Consider the following 7,110-nt stretch of genomic DNA (forward strand, 5'->3'; position numbering starts at 1 on the left):
AAAAGCCGTGCAATGCTATATGTTTATGGGTCAATTAAAGAAATGGGCTGGATAGCGTAAAAAACCAAACAATCCCTTTAAAGGTTTGACATAACTTTAGAAAACGACAAGGACTTCCTGGATCCTTTATAAAATGGAATTGAAGAAATTTAACTTATCTTAATCTCTATGACTATCGAGTTTAAAAAAATTAAATGTCTGAAAATACTGAATACATATAAAACAAAATTTGAAGTACCCTTTTAGTCCATTTGTCCGAAAAAAAACCAACACACATATTTGTATGATTTTTCTTCTGTGACAAGAGTGTGCTGGTTAACTTCTAGAAAAATTTTGATGTTATTATCAGGATCTTTTATTTATTGATTGATTGATTTGTTGACTTTTTTTTTTTTATTCATTCATATATTTATTTGTTTTTTTTTTATTGTTATTATTTTAGAGTTGTTGTTCTCATATTGACAATGCTAAAATGTATGTACCTTTTCTATGTTCAACTTTGAATAAAAGTGTATTGCATTTTTTCAAACACTGAGCGCTGGTCATCATGATCAATCCCGTCACATCCTTCTTGTGTTTGTCCTTAGTTAGGAGCCTGTTATTCAGGGTTGTCTTTCTGTGCTGTCTGACATATTTGTTGTTCCCTTATTGTCTTAGCAGAGAGCAGATCGTTGTTTTTGTCGTTTTAATTGTGACCAATTTTGTCGCTGTTTTTTTTAAATACTATACGGTATCGGTTTAGCTCATTGTTGAAGGCAGTACGGTGACATATATTTGCTTACATCCACGTCCTTTAGTAGGTCTTTGTGGATAGTTGTCTCATTGTCATTCATATACCACATCTCCTCATTTTCATATTCTCTATCACACAATGGAAACTACAAACAAATAAGTTGATGCAATTTTCTATTCAAATCCCAGGCTAGAAAGACAAAAAGTACAAAATAAGAATATATATACCGTATTGTCTTGTGCGTCACTCACTAGTGTATAGTAGTATTGCTTAGAGCCGAATTATTCTTATAACAGAACTATGATAGTTTTTCATTTACTTGGTACGTGAATTAAATGCAACTCTATGATTTGTTGCTTTTTTGTAAGTTCTGATTGTCAATACGTAGTAAAAGCAAGATATATCTCAAGCTCTATTTAAAACAAATATATATTCAGAAGAAATCAAAATGAAGGTGTATATATATATCTAATAGCATATTCAATGAATAATGTACAATCAGATACAATACACGTAAGACAATACGAGATTTAAAAATTGTTACCCTTTAAAACATGCAATATTTCACGAAAGACATATCAGCATTAAATAAGATAAAACTGAAAAATTATAGTTTACATCAATCTTATTGCACACGCAAATTACAGAAAGGTTAAATTCTAAGTGTGCATTTCACTCAACAGCTTCTACTATAACCATCCACATGTTTACTCACATGTGAATCAGCATGATAAAAAAATGCCCTAGTAATAAATTTATTTTTTTCATAAACTGAAGCTCTGTGAAGTAACAGCTACTCAATATTCTACTGTAATAATATCAAATCATTTTTGGATTTATTTTGATTTGCTTAAAATTCAGTTTTAAATGAGACTAAAATGGTTCTTTTCTTTTCTGTTTTGGAATTCAACTCTCAAATGTGCTCTGAGTATGGCATTATATCGTATCTTCTTGCTCTTTTAATCCCAACGGTTGATTTGGGTATAGAAATGTGTTTTTTGCCGACCATTTTTGCCAAAGTGAGGCGTTCGTTTGGCTGTGCGGGATGTATAAATTCGCAGTAACGTCCGTACCGAATGGGGACGTTAGATCAAATGCTACGTGTAGAGAGAGTGTCACGCTCTCTGCACGTTTCGAATCTTGCATATCTTTTTGAGATGTCCATAGATGACCTGTTGCAAGGATTAATTTCTGTCCTTATCCAATATGCCATTATTTTCAAGAGGCGTTCGAAATTGCACGCCCTTCATCCCGATCGACCCCTATTGCAGGACCAACCTTTGTATTAGTTGTTTATTAGTTCTCGTCCTGAACATGCATCAAATATTTGACATTTGACCTAAATATTGTAATGATTGTTTATTTCTTCTCGTCCTGAACATGCATCAAACAAATGCCCCATTGACCTAAAGCAATCATTCAATTAATCTTGTAATTTACATGACGAAACAATGCAATAACTTAACGAAGACTTACTTTTCATGTTGTACTATTGAAAAGTAAAAATGGTCAAAATAGATATAAGAAGATGTGGTATGAGTGCCAATGAGACAACTCTCCATCCAAGTCAAAATTTATAAAAGTAAACCATTATAGGTCACAGTACGGTCTTCAACACGGAGCCGCATACAAGAGCCAGGAAATATTTTCAGTATGCGACAGTGTACATTTCCTCTTTTGTTAAAATTAAGTAATTATTTGGCCGTTGACAGTTCATCTAATGTTGACCTAAGGCAGATATTCCAGCAGTAGAAAATCTGATCATAAGTACAGCAGACGATGTTATATTGTAAGAATACATGCATTTTATCTTTTATTAGCAGTGTAAGTAATTATATCCTACCATTGTCGGTATAACTCAGTACTTCTTTATTTGTGCCAAGGTATCGTTATGTCTGTTATGCTTCCGTTGTTTGTTACAGTATAACCAAGTATTGCAACGATCATACAATCAACACCCTTTTAAAAAAATCTGAATGACAATATGCCACTGTAGTCAATTGGTTGTCGTTGGTAGCTGTCCGTAATAACATTTTTGGTTTAATTTTATTAGTTTTAATTGGGCCGTTGAATGCAAATTTGAATTGCTTTGAATTTTGTTATACGGGGCCATTTATAGTTTTCTTAACGGCAAAGGTTTTCTTCATTGTTAAAGTTCGTACAGTGACCTGTTATTGTTAATTTCATCATTGCCTTTTGTCTTATTAGCAAATATATAATGTTTAAGTTTTCGTCTTTGTGGATCTTTATGCAGATAAAAAGGTCCGGAAGACCAAATCAATATCTTTCTTATGCCCGTCGGGTCTCAAGGCCAGTAGAAACTCTAATCTACATCAAAACCAATAGAGAAACGTCAAGTAAATAACACTATAATCCTTATTTTTGTTTCAATTTATTGATAAACTATAACTGCTAGTAGGAAATTAATTCATATTTTCTGTTTTGACTATGAATATTAATTATGATCCTATTAAATCATTATATTTTAAGTACATTTGACTGAGAAAGGTGAATATCGAACAAGCTGTATATCGGACTGCCTGCTAAATTCACATTCATATCGTGCGCGCTTTAGCTTTAAATTTAAGACATTGCATAACAAAGGTGCATACTTGCATTATACTTTAAAGTGTTAAATTCTTAACATTTATATAATTTCTCATGCACAATTTGAGGGAACATACTTATTTATAAAATGTAAGATGTTGACATTTTCTAGAGTCGTTAAATCATAACTTAATAATGTGTTAGATTACAGACTATAGAAATGCCTCTCTTGTGTAATTCGCAACAATCAGCATCTTTCTTTCCTTACTAAAATGAATCGACCAGGACATGAGAGCTGTTGTTTGACGCTCTTGAATCTTTAGATCTTGAAAAATCTAGTTTTGGTTTACTCAGTTTAAGAGCAGATGGTGCGAAGGAAGCAGCCACTGCTAGTACAAGATTATTCAAGAAACAATAAAGATTGGTATCTGAAGTAGTGAAGTGACATTAACCATAAAATTTAATTTTTAGTGCACCTACCTTATACACGGCTCAATTATATATCATTCGAAAGCTTATCATCTGTTCCTACTGTTTTGTCCGGTCGTACAAAACTCGTACGGTGCATTTTCTGTGAAATCAATATCAAAGGTCAAGGACGAACACTTTCGTATTTTCCAAGATGTCTGCATTATTGCAGATACTGCCTTTACTATATTGAAATAATATATGCAAATAAGGAAAACCTTTAGAAGAGAGATTAATAGTCACTTACCATACGGACTTTGAAGTATTTAAAACGTATTTTTCATAGACACCACCTTTTTCAGAAATTCTAGTAAAATGATAAAACTGAGTGAAAAAAATGTGATTCAACTGGTTTATGTAATCACACCTTAACTCAAATAAGATTTTTTGTTTGATGATAAAGACATTTTTTACTACATCAGTTTATTACAGTTACGCTTAATGCTAATTGAAGAGCCATTATAACAACTCAAACAGTTGCCTAAAATACCGCCATCTGTGAAATCAGCTATTTGATAGATATACTTACTGTAGGTGTGATGCGATGATTACAGCTATGAATTTTCTCCTTAACAATTTTTATGTACGTTACGGCAATAAAGTTTATCGACAGATTGTAGGTATTCCTATGGGCACCAATTGTGTCCCTTTAATAGCAGACTTGTTCCTGTACTGTTATGAATCACAGTTTATGGCCATACTCAGTAAATACCCGTCTAAATTCCATTTAATTGATAAATTCAACAACACTTACCGTTATCTTGATGATATTTTTTTCGTTAACTAATCAAAAATTCTCCAAATATACTGCCGAAATTTACCTAAAGCAACTTACTTTAAATAAATCATATATTAACAGCAATAAGTGTTCTTTCCTAGATTTAGATATTTTAGTTTTACACCAGAAACTCTACAAAAACAATTAACAACAAAAGGCATGATTTTTCTTTCCCTATTGTTAATTTTTGTTTTTTGGACGATGATGTTCTTCTGATTCCATCTTACGGTGTTTATATATCCCAACTCGTTCGTTATGCCCGTGTCTGTTGTGACGTTTTGGATTTCAATGAGCGTAATCTATGTATAACTGGTAAATTATTAAGTCGGGGATTTCGTTACCACAAATTACTTAAAACCTTTACTAAATTCTTCCATAGATACAAAGATTTGGTTTACAGGTTTAGCTGTTCTTGAAAAAAAACTTATTTCAGACGGAATTACACATCCTAAATTTTTACGGTGATGTTGTTTACCGAGCCCGGAAACTTATATACGATTCGGGTAAACTTATCAATCCTGTAAATATATTTATTCTAAAAGGTTACCAATTCAACACTTTAATTAGATCTTTGAATATTGTTTTTATTGGTATAAATATTGATTTTGTTATCAGTAAATCAAAATCATACTAATAGTTTTTTATACACATATGCACTTTAAAGGTACTACAATCTGTCGATCCTTAATGTTGGCATTGCACAAGGTCATGTTTTTTGTCTGACTGTTAATGACGTTTTTACACTAGATCCATTGGATGTTGGATGTATACTGATAGATATTTTAGTCTTAGAAACATGATTTTTTTTATTAGTTGTTTCGAACTAGCTGTCAGTAACTGCGAGTACTCTCAGATCTGTAAATAGTGTCCTTTCTATTGTTAGCGATGGGGGATGGATAATTATCCAGCCACGTCCGGTCTGTGTTTATTTTTGATGTTTTTCTGCTTTGTATCGATATGATGAGTTAAGCCCTTTTCAACTGATTTTTTTATAGTTTGTTCTTATGTTGTGCTGTTACACCACTGTTCCAGGTTAGGGGAGGGTTGAGCGCTCACAAACATGTTTAACCCCGCCACATTCTGTATGTGCCTGTCCCAAGTCAGGAGCCTGTAGTTCAGTGGTTGTCGTTGGTTCATGTCTGTCATATTTGTTTTTCGTTAATTGTTTTGTTAAAAATTAGGCCGTTAGTTTACTCAATTAAATTGTTTCATATTTTTCTTGGCGGGGCCTTTTATAGCCGACTATACGGTATGGGTTTTTCTCGTTGTTGAAGGCCGTACGGTTGCCTATAATTGCTTACATCCACTTTATTTGGTGGATGTTGTCTCGTAGGCAATCATACCTCATCTCCTTATTTTTATATTTACCTATTAGTACGTTAATACATTGTATCTTGTCAATATAAGGTTGTTTAGAAACACAATGCTCAAAAAGATGGAAAACATTTAAAGAAAATAATACACGAGGGTATCATGCTTTTGGTGGTAGTTTAAGGTGGATTTAAAGTTTCACAGTTCAAAATGGATTCTAACAGCTAGTCTGAAAGAAAGAAAAACTTGTTCGATTTTTCTTATTATTTGATTTGTATTTTTATAATCAACATTGAGTGATATAATTAAAAGACTTTATTTATACAATGTTGATAAAAAAAGTAATACAAATGTATACACAAATAAATAAAAAATCAATTGATGGAAAGTGAAATTTTAGAAGAATGTTCTTATCTTTGATAACTTTTGTCCTTTACAATTAGAAAACTTGTATTTTTGGCTACTTCTACTGCAGTATGCCTTGTTTATTTTTTTTTTATATAAATTTATCGATTAGAGATAAAGATGCTACAAAATACCGAAAATTCAAAACGGAAAGTTCTTTATCTAACGGCAAAATGAAAAGGTCAAACACATCAAACTAATGGAAAACAACTGTAGTATTCCTAACTTGGTACAGAAATTTCCTTATGTTGAAAATGATGGATTAGCCCTTGTTTTATAGCTAGTTAAACCTCTCACTTGTATGATAGTCGGATAGAATTAAATTATACTGACAACAATGTGTGAGCAAAACGAACAAGACATAAAAGGTAAAAATGTCAAAAATTGGGGTACAGAGGTCAACATTGTGTTATAATCTTAATCACTATTAAAACAAATATCTATTTCAACAAAGAAAAATATGACATATAGAAACTCTACGGAAAAGTGACATAAGCAAAAAAACTATCATATACTAGACATTGTGAAGATTACTCGGCCTCTCCGCAGTAAAAAATCTTGTAGGAATACGTAATGTTCAAGAATCTGATCATTGACATGTTGCAGTAACATTAACTTTCACTCCACCTTTCTTAAATTCTCTGTTGATAAGTTGAGAAAATGTTTTACATTTGTCATTTCAATGCCTTTTAAAGATTATTCTGTGGTATGGATTTGCTAATTGTTGAAGGCCGAATGGTGACCTCTGATTGCTAATTTCTACATCATTTGGTCTTAGGTGAATATGTCTCTCATTGGTAGTTAAACCACTTCTCTTTATATCTATATAAAACCATTGAAGTTGCTGTTTGAAAATTTGTATTTGCTG

Source organism: Mytilus californianus, unplaced genomic scaffold, assembly GCF_021869535.1.
Source record: "Mytilus californianus isolate M0D057914Y unplaced genomic scaffold, xbMytCali1.0.p SCAF_6, whole genome shotgun sequence".
NCBI lineage: Eukaryota > Metazoa > Mollusca > Bivalvia > Mytilida > Mytilidae > Mytilus > Mytilus californianus.